The 18,062-nt window shown below is 35.8% G+C and overlaps 2 long non-coding RNA genes across 4 annotated transcripts in view; one reads left to right on the top strand and one right to left on the bottom strand.

Moving 5' to 3' along the window:
- The window catches only part of LOC128293869 (uncharacterized), a 67,511-nt gene extending 52,755 nt beyond the window's left edge, over positions 1-14,756 (top strand). For 2 of the 3 annotated variants that reach the window (XR_008283986.1, XR_008283984.1), the window contains one exon: positions 14,564-14,756. This is a non-coding gene — a long non-coding RNA (uncharacterized LOC128293869). Of the gene's footprint in view, positions 1-12,583; positions 12,729-13,641; positions 13,684-14,563 lie in introns of those variants that run through there. The other variant, XR_008283985.1, reaches the window with a different exon arrangement.
- On the bottom strand, positions 382-10,985 carry LOC128293872 (uncharacterized). Its single transcript, XR_008283989.1, has 3 exons — positions 10,840-10,985; positions 9,881-9,922; positions 382-671 (listed from the first exon to the last, which is right to left on the bottom strand). It is a non-coding gene; the product is annotated as an uncharacterized LOC128293872 (long non-coding RNA).
- Positions 14,757-18,062: the final 3,306 nt, after the last annotated feature.

Genomic DNA, 18,062 nt, shown 5'->3' with positions numbered 1-18,062 from the left:
ACCGATTTAACATCAAGTCATCGATTTCATCGCTATGTTGGGTGAAATTCGTCGTGTAGCACCCCAAACCCGGCCCAGAAGTTATGGCCGGATCCGGCATGCCACATCAAAAACATTAAAAAAAAATCCATTCTAAGTCCAGAAAATCGTACTTAATGTTCAAAAGATTAATTCATTAAGGGTTAAAGTGAATGGAAGCTGTGCACCAGGTAGGAAACCGTAAAAGAGGTGGTGAGTCTATCGGATTGCTTAAGTACCAAGCTCCTTCGGATCCAATCCTAGACATGCATAACGCCATTGCCACACCTTAACGTCATGGATATTTCTAGAAACCAATTTGATTAAGTCATTTTAGGAAAAGTGATTAATTTTGGAAAATACTTTCATTGCGGAAGCTTTGCTTGTTGTCGTGTTATTTTGAAATCAACTGTTGTTTTTGAAAACGCGCCCTAAAGCTATCCAGTTTCAACAGTTAAAATAAGTAATACCTATCTTAGTAATACATATTAAAACCATCAAAAATAAATAAGCGGCCTTATTACATTTAAAAGCCCAAAACCTCAAACGTAATTAAAAGGATGTCCAGTTCACCAGAAGAAAATCAAACTTTCAGAACGGGTGGCCACTCCGAATTCCCTCACAACTCCAAGCCCACTATGGTTGGGGATTTCCTGCGTGGATGAAAATAAAATGGTGAGTTTGGGGAAACTCGGTGTAAGGAAAACCCATTCAAAGCCCAAGTTAGCTCAAGCCCATTGGGCCTAAGCCCATTTAGGTAACAGTGGTACTGGGCCAGAGCCCTTTTCAGATTACAATAAACTGGGCCTTAGCCCCTTATTCAGATAACAGTATGGCCCATAGGCCCATTTCAAAATACATGCAACATCAATAACATATGCAAGCCCATTTGGGTAACAGTGGTACTAGGCGAGCCCTTTTCAAATTACAATAAAGCGGGCCTTAGCCCTTATTCAGATAACAAGATGGCCCATAGGCCCATTTCAAAATACATGCAACATCAATAACATATGCAAGCCCATTTGGGTAATAGTGGTACTGGGCGAGCCCTTTTCAAATTACAATAAAGCGGGCCTTAGCCCTTATTCAGATAACAATATGGCCCATAGGCCCATTTCAAAATACATGCAACATCAAGAAAACATATGCAAGCCCATTTGGGAGACTACTCAACCCACCAACCACTACACTCCACCGTACCAGCCATACACTCCATGTGGGATAGCTCAACCCACCCATTTCAACACTCCACAGATTCTTGACATTGCTCGCTCGATTAACGATAAATTGAGGCAAAGCCTCGAAGACGTGGACAAGCCACTTTCAGTACTTCCTCCGTCAATATCCCATCCATGCATCGATAATAACAACATGGCATGCAATAAATAACAACATCAAACATGCATTTAGGTCAATTTAACCTAGGGGTATTTGGTAATTTATCTACTAGGGTAAAAGCGTAAATTTTTCACTTTTAAAGGTATTTCAGTAATTTATCTATTTTAGGGTTTTCATGCATATTCTTACTTTTCACGTACTAACGAATCACGCATCGAGGGTTCTTACGAATTGGGCCCGTTGGCCCATCATTCCAATTTTGGCCCATTAAGCCCAAAAATATCGAGGCACGAAATCATGCACTTTGCAGTCCAAACATTGCAGCTTACCAAAAACATTAATCGATTTACCTCACGAGCATTCGACACTCGCAAATCTACAAAATACCGGTTTTGAATTTGACTTTTGGCTTTTGCCGATTTAGACTAAGAAAGAGGGTGTTAGTTACACACCGTTTATGACGATATCTTGTGAGATCCACACATGAACCGCTTACAATTGGATTACTAACACGTTAATCTAACTATTCAAATACAAACTATGTATTAACCCCTTACAATATTCGGCCAACCACACCTACAGATCATAGTAAGCTTATAAGAAATCAATAAGCAACTCATTAACAAATTTTTGTCAATGTTTACCACATAATCATAATTTCACTGCAAGCTGTCTTCCTAAGCAACAGTCACTAAATCATTTATAACTGGAGCTATGAAACTCCAAATCAAGTGCCGTTAATTTTCCCTGAAAATAGACTCATATATCTTCTATCCATAAAATTTTCAGAATTTTTCGTTTAGCCAATCAATACCAGATTTTTCTCAAAGTTTCCCATGTTTCACTGTTTGACTAATCTGACCACTCTTCATTACGAATCAAATTTCTCATTGTACAGAATTCAAAATATGTTCTCGTTTATTCCATTTGAAACTAGACTCATTAAGCTTTAATTACATAATTTATTAAGCTTCTAATTCATCTCCCACAATTTATGGTGATTTTCCAAAGTCACGTTACTGCTGCTGTCCCAAGCAGATTTATTACCAAATCACTCTTTCATACACCTATCTTGCATGCATGTTATTTAAACATGTATATCACCAATCAATCATCACATATCTATGATTTTTACTTAAGCATAATCTCCATTTCATCATTTTAAAGCACAACATGTTAGCCGATTTTCCCTTTAGCATCTAAGGCACATGCATGCTTATTTGTTTGGCTCAACTTCACATATCTTCCATTTTCATCAAAAGAACATGAAACAACAACCATTTCCTTCATTTTAATTCATGACCAAATGCTCACAACACAACTAAAAATCAAAATATACTTCAAGAGTTAAGGTAGAATCAAGAAGAACTCATGAACCTCAAGATAGAAGCAAGGTACCAAGAACTTACCTTCAATTTTCCTCCTCCTAATGACCAAATACTCAAGAGCTTTCTCCTCTCTTTCTCTTCTCTAACTTTCAGCTATGATGAACAAAGATGGACAAAACTTTGTTCTTTTCACCCCTTTTCTTTTAATAAAACTTCATATTTCATCCATTTAATTCTTTAATACAAAAGACATGAAATTCTTATCATGAAACATTTACCTAACCTATTATCATGGAACATTTACCTAACCTATTATCATGGAACACTTACCTAACCTATTATTATGAAACATTTACCTAACCTATTATCAATTTGTATCAATTTGTACCATAAATTATGGATATCAAGTACTCATATTGTCTACAACAACATGATGGCTAGCCACTTCATGTAAAATGGGAGGTTTGTCATGCAAATCCTCCTATTTTGCACTCCTATTTATTTGGCCACCTCAATTTAGCCTATAGCATTTTCAAACATTTTCACATAAATCCTATTTCATAATTTCACTCCCTTTTTCTTATGGAACAAAAATTAACTAAAATTACCGGGTTCTATCTTAAGCTTGGGTCTTCTAGAGGCCCACAAACATAATTAAACCTATGCCAACATTCACAGAATTCCCAAAAATTGGGGCGTTACACGTCGGCTCGAGTTAAAATGGGACACCTTTCTAAAAAATCAAAAAAGTAATTACTCTCGTGTTTTAACCGGATTACGACTAAATGTTACATTGAACTTGTATTTTTAAAAATTAAGACAACACGTGTTTTACAAGATACCAATTTTGGACGTCGCGAGGGTGCTAATACGTTCCTCGCGCTTAACCGACTCCCGAACCCTACTTTACTTTGATTTTCACGTAGACCCAAATTTGACCTTCATTTTTGTTCGAGAATAAATTTTCCTTTCAAAAAAAAAGATGATTTATTAGGTGTCCGATCACACCTAGGAAAAATATTAGTGGCGACTCCCCTCTGTATTTCAAAATCAAACTTCAGTTTTCAAGTTTTCACTAAATCGCCACAATTAGCGACCAAGCTAAAATTTTACGTCGCTACACTTGTTACAATATAACTAATTACATGTTAAAGCACATAAAATTGAAACCATATATATTTGAAAACTTTTCAAAGAAAAATAATAAAAATAAGATACTTTAGTATTATAAACTTGAATATTTAATTAATTTATTAATGTCCCAAAATTATTATTTTAGAAAATTTTTAAAATTTTAACTTTCTTTATATATTCTTTAAAAAAATTAAAATTTTTATACTTTTTTAAAAATATAAATTTTGGAATTTTATAATTATTTTAAATTTTAAAATTCTTTTTTTGTGAGAGACCAATTTGTTCATTTTCAAAATTGACAGGGACCAAAGGGGTATTTACATCAATCTGTTATTCGAATTGTAAAGTTCAACTTTGAGGTGACCATGGGCTGGGTCGGGTTCAAGCCTAACAAAATTTTAGGCCCGACCCAAAAAAATGGGCCCTAAAATTTTATCTAAGCTTGGTCCGGATAAAAATACTAAAACTCGGGCCTAGCCTAGCTTGCCCGTTTTAAAATTTTTATATATAATTTTTTAAAAATATATAGGGTAAATTACACCAACAGTCACCCAGCTTTAGGGTAGTTGACAAAACAGTCACTCAGGTTTCAATTCAGTCACTGAACTTTCAAAAAATAACAAAACGGTCACTACTAACCGTTTTTCGTTACGTTTGTAACGGTGCTATCCTTTTCCATTATTCACTTAACAGAAAGACCATTTTCCATCCCTCTCCCATCCCCCTCCTTCCCCACAATCCATCCCTTATCACAAACCCCTTTACTTTTTTGCAGACCTCCCCACCATTGCCCTCTCCCTCTCTTAACCCTATTCCTTCTTCACCATTATTCCCAAGGAAAATGAACCCCAAGAAGGCAGCAAAAGTGTGGCCAAAAAGACCGAACCTTTACGCCATATGCACCATGCTTGCACACTGAACGTTACCACATTTCCAAATAAAACCTGAAATGAAATTGGTCTCAATTACAAAGCTTCGATTTGCCAAAATGACAAAGCTAACACGGGGAGTTGCAGTTTGCTTACTGAGTAGACCACAGAAATAAGCTCGATATCAAGACTCAACATCTAAGCGTTTGGGTCTCTTTCAAAATCAAAGTAACCAATGCAGATTGAATGGACCCAAAGAGGCAATAGAAGGAAACCAACATTATCTCTAATGGATACCCTTTCAGAACTGCAGCCTTCAAATTAGTAGGGAAAGTATCAATTTGAAGTAGCCAAGCATTGTGGATTATGAAATAGCATATTAAATTACCTGACCAATGATTTTTGCTGAAAGTGACAAAGAGGCAGTAGCGATGAATAGGCCACCAATGAGCCAATTGTTAGATGTTGTTAACATGGTAGAAAGAGATAGGTGTAAATGCGGTTGAATTCATGGAGAAAGTATTGGCATATCAGCAAAGATCAAAGACAGCTAATTATGCCTTATACTACAAAAATAAATGGCATAGCAGCAGAGACGAACCTGAAGATAACAGCAAGCAAGAAAGTGAAAGCTGGGATTAAGTTGGCAAGAGCAGAAGCAAGGGTTGGAGAGCTGTATCTTACACCAATGATTACACAGTTTTGCATCAAAGTGATCCTGCAAAAAGCCCAGTTATATAACCCAATTTTTTCACCAATAAAGGAATTATTGAACTCTTTTTAAATTTAATTACATACCCAGCAATGCTTAAGCAGAAAATTTTGCACAAAAAAGATAAAGTAATTGGTGGCTATTTTTTCTTGCAAAGAAGTCCCAAAACAGAAATAATACCATTAATTGCTCATCCATGGATTTAATTGATAGATAGATGAGAACCTTGTGGAAAAAAAAAAAGCTGCTAGAAGAAGAATGAGAGAAGCCAGAGCATTTAACTAGATGACAAGGACAAAATGGCTCATTCCTTTGGACATGGAAACTTTACTGAGGGTTAGAGAAATGATGGTGAAGAAGGAATAGATAGGAGAGGGAGAGAGGGCAATGGTGGGGAAGTCTGCAAAAAAAATAAAGGTGCTTGTGATAGGGGGAGGGATGGTGGGGAAGAAGGAGGGGGATGGGAGAGGGATGGAAAATGGCTTTTCTATTAAGTGAATAATGGAAAAGGATAGCACCGTTACAGACGTAATGGAAAATGGTTAGTAGTGATCGTTTTGTTATTTTTTGAAAGTTCAGTGACTGAATTGAAACCTGAGTGACTGTTTTGTCAGCTATCCTAAAGTTGGGTGACTGTTGGTGTAATTTACCCAAATATATAATACATCAAAACACTAAAAGCATTAAAATAAATATTTCCCAACAAATTGTAAATAAATTTAAAAAAATCTTTATACTTAAATAACACTAAAATAGGTGCAACTTAACAAATAAATGCCTTTAAAATAGTATCAAAATTAACAATAAAATAAGAGTTATATAATATCCAAATAATAACAACAAAATAGTAGCACATAATAGTGAAATGATAGCAAAACAGTAGGAAAATAATAGCAAATCAATAATTTTTTTTTTTTTGCAAATTTGGTCCAAGCTCGGGCAAAAAAAATTACCCAAGGCCAGACCTATTTTCTAAATGTGTTTTTTTCCCAAGCCCATTTTTCGAGCCTATATTTTTGCCCAAACCGTCCCACATTTTGAGTAGGCCTTTAGGCTGGGTGATCCGGCCTATGGATAGGTCTAGTTCAACTAGACTCAAACTCGAAACTCGAATTAATTAATAGAGTTGACTCGAATAATTCAAGTAACTTGATTCGATTAACTCGAAGATTAATTTTTTTTTCAATTTTTCGAATGGAATCGAGTTTTACTCACCTCTACTCAATATAATATCCAAAAAAAAATGCAACTAACCAATCCTATAGCTAGATACAACTAACATTAAGATGAAATGCAACTAACATTAAGATGAAATGCAAACTAACATTAGATTTCATCTTAATCCCATTTCTTCGTCAGTCATAACTTTTAAGTTGTTCAAATTTGACAATTCTTCTTATATTCTTGTTGTTGACCCTATATTTTGAGTTAAGAAATTTAAGATATTTATAGAGAATAATAAGATCATGGTTTTTATATTGTGTTACTTTGCCTTTGCTTTATCGGCATTTAATTAAAATAAAAAGTTGTAAAGATCATTTATTTATTTGGCATTTATTTTATTTATTCCAAAAATGACAATTAAACATTTGAAAATTAGAAAAAAATTAAGTAAAAAGGTCATCATAGTGGATCAAAAGTTATTCATTGATGCCCAATGGCAAAAGTTATGCAAGTAATATAGAGAGAGACATGAATTTATTATATATAATCCTCCAAAAGATAATGTACAGCCCAAATTTTACCCGGGCCCATTAAAAAACCAAAAAAAACCAATATACAAATAAATCCATTCATCATTCCAATTTAAACCCAATTTCCAAGGCCCAATATCCAAACCTTAGCCCAAATCACAAACCCAACTAGCCCACAACCTATTTTCAGAAATCACAAACCCTAGCCTCCTAACCTACAGGCGCGCTGCACCCTACCACCGCACCACCTGCTCCACCGTCACATCATCAGTGCAAGTCGCGCACCTGCTCCACTGTTGCCACCGCCGTTTACCTGCAAGAAAAACAGAGCAATCAAGTAGAAAAACAAGTTGTAAGAATGGCTATATAAAGCCACAAAATCACTTGTATTAAGGGGGATTTTTCGAATGAAAAAAAAAAGGTTTCAAGCATACAAAACAAAAAGAAAGGGAAATAGCAGATTAAGCATAGACTGAGAATCAAACAGAAAATTCGAAAACAAAACAAGGAAATCAGATCAGGAATCGAGTTACTAAGGTTTTTTATTTTCTCTATTTTTCTTTGTTTCGAATCTATTGCATATATACACAAATATATCGAAATATACATACAACGAAGGTAAAAACTCACCTGGTTTTTAAATCGACCGAAAAGAGGGAGGTTTTTTGAGTTCCGGCCACCATGTACGGCAGACGGTGGCGGCCGGCGACGGCGATGAAACTATGGCTGGAGCTCTGGGGAGTTGAGAGAGTTTGAGAGAGAGTTTTTTTATTTTTTGAAGAGGAGGGGAGAAAAATGAAGTTCAAAAAAAAAATCTGATATAGTAAAATAAAACGACGTTGTTTTGGCTTAAGCTCATAAGCCTCAAAACGACGTCGTTTTGCCTTGGCCGACCCGAATCCGACCCGCTCCAGGCCTAGGATCCACGTGTTTTAATGGAAGGGCTAATTGCACTTTTAGCCCTTCTGTTTTTTTATTGTTCTGCAATTAAGTTTTTTTATTTTTAATTGTTACCTCGTGATTTATTTCGATTACATTTTGGTCCATATTTAAACGACGCTGTTTTGGAGGGTAGGGATTATTTCCATTTTGGACTCTCCTTGTTATTCGTGCATTCAAATTGGCCCATTTCCTCTTTGTTTATTTCAGATTTGCCCCAAAACTTTGTTTTTAGATTCAATTTAGTCCTTTTCATTACTTTTGTTGTTTTATTATATTATTACTTTTATTATTATACTCGTATTTATATTTATTTTATTATAATACCATTATTATTACTACTTATATTATTTTTTTATACCACCCCAAACCCAGCCCAGAATTTATGGCCGGATCCGGCATGCCACATCAAAAACGTTAAAAAAATTTTCCATTCTAAGTCCGAAAAATCGTACTTGATGTTCAAAAATTAATTCATTAAGGGTTAAAGTGAATGGAAGCATGCACCGGTAGGAAACCGGAAAAGAGGTGGTGAGTCCATCGGATCGCTTAAGTACCAAGCTCCTTCGGATCCAATCCTAGACATGCATACGACCATTGCCACACCTTAACGTCATGGATATTTCTAGGAAACCAATTTGATTAAGTCATTTTAGGAAAAGTGATTAATTTTGGAAAATACTTTCGTTCTGGAAGCTTTGCTTGTTGTCGTGTTATTTTGAAATCAACTGTTGTTTTTGAAAACGCACCTAAAGCTATCCAATTTCAACAAGAAAATAAGTATTACCTATCTTAGTAATACATATTAAAACCATCAAAAATAAATAAGCGGCCTTATTACATTTAAAAGCCCAAAACCTCAAACGTAATTAAAAGGATGTCCAGTTCACGGAAGAAAATCAAACTTTAAGAACGGGTGGCCACTCAATTCCCTCACGGCTCCAAGCCTACTATGGTTGGGGATTTCTGCGTGGATGAAAATAAAAGGGGTGAGTTTGGGGAAACTCGGTGTAAGGAAAACCCATTCAAAGCCCAAGTCACTTTAAGCCTATTGGGCCTAAGCCCATTCAGTAACATGGTATTGGGCGAGCCCTTTCAGATTACAATAAACGGGCCTTAGCCCCTTATTCAGATAATAGTATGGCCCATAGGCCTATTTCAAAATACATGCAACATCAATAACATATGCAAGCCCATTTGGGGAGACTACTCAACCCACCAACCACTACACTCCACCCGTACCAGCCATACACTCCATGTGGGAATAGCTCAACCCACCCAAATTTCAACACTCCACATTGCAACCTTTGCACGCTCGATTATCAAAAATTGAGGCAAAGCCTCCAGTATGTGGACAAGCCACTTTCAGTACTTCCTCCGTCAATATCCCAATCCCATGCATCAGATAATAACAACATGGCATGCATTAAATAACAACAGTCAAACATGCATTTAGGTCAATTTAACCCTAGGGGTATTTCGGTAATTTATCTCCTAGGGGTAAAACTGTAAATTTTCCACTTTTAAAGGTATTTCAGTAATTTATCTATTTTACGGTTTTTCATGCATATTCCTACCTTTCACGTACTAACAGAATCACTACCGAGGGTTCTTATCGAATTGGGTCCGTTAGCCCATCATTCCAATTTTGGCCCATTAAGTCCAAAAATATCGAGGGCACAGAAATCATGCACTTTGCAGTCCAAACATTGCAGCTTACCAAAAACATTAATCGATTTACCTCACGAGCATTCACACACTCGCAAATCTACAAAATACCGGTTTTCGGCATTTCAGCTTTTCGGCTTTTGCCGATCCAGACTAAGAAAGAGGGTGTTAGTTACACACCTATTTGCGACGATATGCTGACGAGATCCACACAGGAACTGCCTACAATTGGATTACTAACACGTTAATCTAACTATTCAAATATGAACTACATATTAACCCCTTACAATATTCGGCCAACCATACCTACAGATCATAGTAAGCTTATAAGAAATCAATAAGTAACTCATTAACAAATTTTTGTCAATGTTTACCACATAATCATAATTTCACTGCAAGCTGTCTTCCTGAGCAATAGTCACTAAATTATTTATAACTAGAGCTACGAAACTCCAAATCAAGTGCCGTTAATTTTCCATGAAAATAGACTCATATATCTTCTATCCATAAAATTTTCAGAATTTTTGGAATGGCCAATCAATACCAGATTTTTCTTAAAGTTTCCCATGTTTCACTGTTTGACTAATCTGACCACTCTTCATTACGAATCAAATTTCTCATTGTACAGAATTCAAAATATATTCTCGTTTATTTCATTTGAAACTAGACTCATTAAGCTTTAATTACATAATTTATTCAGCTTCTAATTCATCTCTCACAATTTATGGTGATTTTCCAAAGTCACGTTACTGCTGCTGTCCCAAGCATATTTATTACCAAATCACTCTTTCACACCTAACTTGCATGCTTGTTATTTAAACATGTATATCACCAATCAATCATCACATATCTATGATTTTACTTAAGTATAATCTCCATTTTATCATTTTAAAGCACAACATGATAGTTGATTTTTCCCTTTAACATCTAAGGCACATGCATGCTCATTTGTTTGGCTCAACTTCACCTATCTTCCATTTTTCATCAAAAGAACATGAAACAACAACCATTTCCTTCATTTTAATTCATGACTAAATGCTCACAACACAACTAAAAACCAAAATATGCTTCAAGAGTTAAGGTAGAATCAAGATGAACTCATGAACCTCAAAATAAGAAGCAAGGTACCAAGAACTTACCTTCAATTTTCCTCCTCCTAATGACCGAATACTCAAGAGCTTTCTCCTCTCCTTTCTCTTCTCTAACTTTCAGCTATAATGAACAAAGATGGACAAAATTTGTTCTTTTCACCCCTTTTTCTTTTAATAAAACTTCATATTTCATCCATTTAATTCTTTAATACAAAAGACATGAAATTCTTATCATGAAACATTTACCTAACCCATTATCATAGAACATTTACCTAACCTATTATCATGGAACATTTACCTAACCTATTATCAATTTGTATTAATTTGTACCATAAATTATGGATATCAAGTGTACATTTTGTCTACAACAACATGATGGCTGGCCACTTCATGTAAAATGGGAGGTTTGTCATGCAAATCCTCCTATTTTGAACTCCTATTTATTTGGCCACTTCAATTTAGCCTATAGCATTTTCAAACATTTTCACATTGGTCCTATTTCATAATTTTACTCCCTTTTTCTTATGGAACAAAAATTAACTAAAATTACCAGGTTTTATCTTAAGCTTGGGCCTTCTAGAGGCCCACAAACATAATTAAACCTATGCCAACATTCACAGGATTCCCGAAAATTGGGGCGTTACATTTTTCACTATTATTTTTTTCATATATATATATTATTTATATTATTGTTATCATTACTATTATTACTATTTTATATTTTTGCTCTTACTATATTTAATATTATTATTATCATCTTATTTTATCACTATTATCATTTTATTACTGTTATTATTATTATTTTTATTATCTAATATATTATTATTATTATTACCTTTTATTATTATTACTATTGTATTATTACTGTTGTTATGATTATATTTTCTTTTTTCATCTACTTATACGTTATTATTTTTATATTAACTAATTTAATATATATATATATATATATATATATTTTAGCACACTTATTTTATTTATATATCATTACTCTTATTATTATCATTTCATCATTTATTTTATTTATAGCTTTCTAAATCATTTCAAACTTTAGATTATTTATTATTTGAATTATTGTTATTATTACTATTTATTATTACCATTATTATTACTATTATTTTTACTTTTATTACTATTACTATATTATTATTTTTTATTTTCTATTACTATTATCATTATTATTAATACTAATACTAATATTAATATTCTTATTATTACTATTATTATTATCATTAGTATTATTATTTTTACTACTATTATTATTATTATTATTGTCAATATTATTATTGTAACGCCCCAATTTTCGGGAATCCTGTGAATGTTGGCATAGGTTTAATTATGTTAGTGGGCCTCTAGAAAGCCCAAGCTTAAGATAGAACCCGACAATTTTAGTTAATTTTTGTCCCATAAGAAAAATGGGGTGAAATTATGAAATAGGACCTATGTGAAAATGTTTAAAAATGCTATAGGTTAAATTGAAGTGGCCAAATAAATAGGAGTGCAAAATAGGAAGATTTGCATGACAAACCTCCCATTTTACATGAAGTGGCCAGTCATCATGTTGTTGTAGACAAAATGTACATTTGATATCCATAATTTATGGTACAAATTGATACGAATTGATAATAGGTTAGGTAAATGTTCCATGATAATGGGTTAGGTAAATGTTTCATGATAATAGGTTAGGTAAATGTTCCATGATAATGGGTTAGGTAAATGTTTCATGATAATGGGTTAGGTAAATGTTTCATGATAAGAATATCATGTCTTTTGTATTAAAGAATTAAATGGATGAATTATGAAGTTTTATTAAAAGAAAATGGGGTGAAAAGAACAAAGTTTTGTCCATCTTTGTTCATCATAGCTGAAAATTAGAGAAGAGAAAGGAGAGGAGAAAGCTCCTGAGTATTCGGTCATTAGGAGGAAAAAAATTGAAGGTAAGTTCTTGGTACCTTGCTTCTATTTTGAGGTTCATGAGTTCTTGATTCTACCTTAACTCTTGAAGTATATTTTGATTTTTAGTTGTGTTGTGAGCATTTAGTCATGAATTAAAATGAAGGAAATGGTTGTTGTTTCATGTTCTTTTGATGAAAAATGGAAGATAGGTGAAGTTGAGCCAAACAAATGAACATGCATGTGCCTTAGATGCTAAAGGGAAAAATCGGCTAACATGTTGTGTTTTAAAATGATGAAATGGAGATTATACTTAAGTAAAATCATAGATATGTGATGATTGATTGGTGATATACATGTTTAAATAACAAGCATGCAAGTTAGGTGTGAAAGAGTGATTTGGTAATAAATATGCTTGGGACAGCAGCAGTAACGTGAATTTGGAAAATCACCATAAATTGTGGGAGATGAATTAGAAGCTGAATAAATTATGTAATTAAAGCTTATTGAGTCTAGTTTCTAATGAAATAAACAAGAACATATTTTGAATTCTGTACAATGAGAAATTTGATTCGTAATGAAGGGTGGTCAGATTAGTCAAACAGTGAAACATGGGAAACTTTGAGAAAATTCTGGTATTGATTGGCTAAACCAAAAATTCTGAAAATTTTATGGATAGAAGATATATGAGTCTATTTTCAGGGAAAATTAATGGAACTTGATTTGGAGTTTCGTAGCTCCAGTTATAAATGATTTAGTGACTGTTGCTCAGGAAGATAGCTTGCAGTGAAATTATGATTATGTGGTAAACATTGACAAAAATTTGTTAATGAGTTGCTTATTGATTTCTTATAAGCTTACTATGATCTGTAGGTGTGGTTGGCCGAATATTGTAAGGGATTAATACGTAGTTTGTATTTGAATAGTTAGATTAACGTGTTAGTAATCCAATTGTAGGCGGTTCGTGTGTGGATCTTGTCAGCATATCGTCGCAAACAGGTGTGTAACTGACACCCTCTCATAGACTAGATTGGCAAAAGCCGAAAAGCCGAAATACCGAAATGTCGGTATTTTGGGAATTTGCGAGTATGCGAATGCTCGTAAAATAGTTGGGTTTGTATATTTGGTAATCTAAAGTAATAAACTGCAGTACGTGCGATTTCGTATATTTTGATAATTTGGGCTTAATGGGCCAAAGATCGGGTTCATGGGCCAACGAGCCCAATTCGGTAAGTATGCGCGGTAAATGTTCTGATAGTACGTAAATAGTTACGATATGCATGAAAACCCTAAAAGTAGCTAAATTACTATAATACCCCTATGTATGGAAAATTACAATTATACCCCTAGGTGTAAAATTACCGTTATACCCCTCGGGTTAATTTTGACTGAAAAGCATGACGATCTGATTCTGTATGATGTATGCCATGATTATATATCTGTTGCATGGGGACATGGGTTATATTATGGAGGAAGCGTTCTGGTGGCTATGCCACAAATATCTGATCTGGTGGCTCTGCCACATATATCTGATACGGTGGCTCGCCACGATTATCTCAGTTTGGTGACTCATCATATTATTCATTCTAGCACCATGCTGCAAATTCTGTGGTGTGTAGCGGTTGGGTGGGTCGATTTGTCTCCCCACACGGTGTAAGGTTGGTACGGGGGTGTATACGGTTGGATATGGTTGGGTTTCTGCATAAACATGTAATATCTGTTCTGTTCTGCTATGAGCCTATGGGCTTTATTCTGAATTCTGTTCTGGGCTAAGGCCAACTTATTATGTTTCTGTGGGTTGAGCTGATATAGGCTATGGTTGGGTTATTTTACACACTGAGTTTCCCCAAACTCACCCCTATTATTTTCATCCACGCAGGAAATCCCCAACCATAGTGGGCTTGGAGCTGTGAGGGAATTCGGAGTGGCCACCCGTTCTGAAAGTTTGATTTTCTTCTGGTGAACTGGACATCCTTTTAATTACGTTTGAGGTTTTGGGCTTTTAAATGTAATAAGGCCGCTTATTTATTTTTGATGGTTTTAATATGTATTACTAAGATAGGTATTACTTATTTTAACTGTTGAAATTGGATAGCTTTAGGGCACGTTTTCAAAAACAACAGTTGATTTCAAAATAACACGACAACAAGCAAAGCTTCCGCAATTAAAGTATTTTCCAAAATTAATCACTTTTCCTAAAAATGACTTAATCAAATCGGTTTCCTAGAAATATCCATGACGTTAAGGTGTGGCAATGGCAGTATGTATGTCTAGGATTAGATCCGAAGGGAGCTTGGTACTTAAGTAGTCCGATGGACTCACCACCTCTTTTCCGGTTTCCTACCTGGTGCACAGCTTCCATTCACTTTAACCCTTAATGAATTAAACTTTTGAACATTAAGTACGATTTTCTGGACTTAGAATGGATTTTTTAACGTTTTTGATGTGGCATGCCGGATCCGGCCATAACTTCTGGGCCGAGTTTGGGTTGCTACATTTAGTGGTATCAGAGCCTAGGTTGCAACAACTCGGCTGTGGAATGGGTTTACAAAATTTAGATCTTCGAAAACAAAAATTTTATAAAGATTGCGAAAAATGCGGTTTTCAAAATTTAGATCTTTAGAAGGTGGCATTCCGAATCTCCGGCTCAAGCCTGTAAGTATTACTCTAAACTCTTCTGAATATTTTTCTGACTTATCTGTCTGTACTGAAATCCCGCTAGGATACTCTAGATAGGATGATACTAAAACCATAGGAAAATCTGATAAAAGACTGAAACTGTAGCTAGACTTCAATTCTACGAAAACAAACTCTGAACTACTGTCTGATTCATAAAACATCTGTAATAAACACTGGAATATTAATTGATGCATAAAAATTCGTAATCAAGATAATACGATATGAGTACAAGAGGCCGTGGACGGAGCCGAAGAAGTACTCGAGCGAGATCTTCATCTTCGAGACATATGCCGTCGGTGGATGCACCGGTACCACCGGCAACAGAGGTAGAGTCTCATGACCGCTGTGCCGAGGATGATGCCCTGTCACAGGCAATGCTTCGTGTTCTGGAAAGAGTTGCCGGAGTAAGTTCGGGCAACGAAATTTAGGGATCTATTTCTGAATGACTTCGGGACTAACGGAATGGAGATCTTTAAGGGCGTGTCTGGTATAGCCCCAAATATGGCAGAATATTGGTTGGAGGCCACAGAACGGATTATGGACAACTTGGACTGCTCTGAGGAGATTGTGAGTAGGGTATCTGTACTAAGTCCCTTGGGTCACTCGGTTAGGGTAGACAAACTGTATAGGAATGTACCCTTAGAAACTCAAGGCAAGGTTTTTCCTGGAGATCTGATGGAGTTACCGTTCGGAGAGTTTGACCTCATTCTGGGAATGGATTGGCTTGTTAAGCATAAGGCGACTCTGGATTGTGCTGCTAAACGAATGATGTTAAGAACTACAAAGGATGAGGAGGTTATGGTGATAGGTGAGAGAAGGGATTATTTGTCCAATGTGGTGTCGGCATTAAGAGCCGAAAAGTGGATTCAGAAAGGTTGTGAGGCCTAATTGGTATTTGTAAGTCAGTCGGAAGAGTAGGGACTGACAGTGGATAAGGTTAGGACCGTAAAGGAGTTCCAAGATGTTTTTCAGGAGGAGCTTCCAGGATTGCCTCCGAATCGAGAAGTTGAGTTTGGAATAGACTTGTTGCCTAGAACGATGCCCGTGTCCATCGCACATTATAAGATGGCACCAAAGGAGTTAGTGGAGTTAAAAGCTCAATTTCAAGAGTTGTTGGATAGGGACTTCAATAGGCCAAGCGTGTCTCCATGGGGAGCACCGATGCTATTCGTGAAGAAGAAGGACGGTACAATGCGGATGTGCATTGATTATTGCCAGTTGAACAAACTGACAATTAAGAATAAGTATCCATTGCCAAAGATTGACGATCTGTTCGACCAGCTTAGAGGAGCTTCTGTATTTTCTAAGATCGACCTCTGATCTGGATATCATCAGTTAAGGGTCAAGAAGGTAGATATCCATAAGACGGCATTCAGGACTCGGTATGGTCATTACGAGTTTTTGGTTATGCCATTTGGACTGACGAACGCTCCTGCAGCATTTATGGATCTGATGAATCGGGTGTTCCAACCATTCTTGGATCGATTCGTAGTCGTCTTCATTGATGATATCCTGGTATATTCTAAAACTGAAGCGAAACATGATGAGCATCTCCGTATAGTGCTGCGAGTGTTAAGGGAGAAGGAACTCTTTGCGAAGTTCAGCAAGTGTGAATTTTGGTTGAGGGAGGTAACCTTCTTAGGACATGCGGTCTCTGCTGATGGGATTAAGGTGGACCCTCGGAAAATTAAAGCGATTTTGGAGTGGAAGCCGCCTAGGTCGATTAATCGAAATACGGAGTTTCCTAGGGTTGGCAGGATACTACAGAAGGTTTGTGGAAGGTTTTTCTGTGATGGCAGCACCTCTGACAAAACTCATGAGGAAAGGAGTACCGTTTATATGGACTAAGAAGCAGCAAGAAGCTTTTGAGAAGTTGAAGAAAGTTCTGATTGACGCACTTGTGTTAATTTAGCCGGAGTCTGGGAATAATTTTACTGTGTACAGTGACGCATCACACGTGGGTTTGGACTGCGTGTTAATGCAAGAGGGTAAGGTGGTTGCATATGCATCACGATAACTTAAGCCTCATGAGGGAAACTATTTGACTCATGATTTAGAGTTGGCAGCAGTGATATTTGCACTTAAGATTTGGAGAAATTACTTGTAAGGAGAAAGGTGTATTATATACACTGACCATAAGAGTCTTAAGTATTTGTTGACTCAGAAGGAGTTGAACCTTAGGCAAAGGAGATGGATTGAGTTGCTTAAGGATTATGACTGTTCGATCGAGTATCACCCAGGCAAGGCTAATGTGGTAGCCGATGCTCTAAGTCGTAGAGCTGTATCTGATCTAAGAGCAATGTTTGCTCGTCTGAGTCTGTATGATGATGGAGGTCTGTTGGCTGAGTTGTAAGTGAGGCCAACCTGGGTGGATCAGATTAAGGAAAAGTATTTGAACAATGAGTCTTTGGTCACTCATTTCCAACAAGTTAAGGAAGGGGAAACTTCTGAGTTTGGGAGCCAGAAGAGACGATGCAACAGCAATACCCTCATCTGTTTGGATTAGGTAAATTTCGAGGACGAAATTTCTTTAAGGAGGGTAGAGTTATAACGCCTCAATTTTCGGGAATCCTGTGAATGTTGGCATAGGTTTAATTATGTTAGTGGGCCTCTAGAAAGCCCAAGCTTAAGATAGAACCCGACAATTTTAGTTAATTTTTGTTCCATAAGAAAAATGGGGTGAAATTATGAAATAGGAC

The sequence above is a fragment of the Gossypium arboreum genome, chromosome 6 (genome assembly GCF_025698485.1).
Source record: "Gossypium arboreum isolate Shixiya-1 chromosome 6, ASM2569848v2, whole genome shotgun sequence".
Classification (NCBI taxonomy): domain Eukaryota; kingdom Viridiplantae; phylum Streptophyta; class Magnoliopsida; order Malvales; family Malvaceae; genus Gossypium; species Gossypium arboreum.
This window is presented reverse-complemented; position numbering and strand designations above follow the sequence as displayed.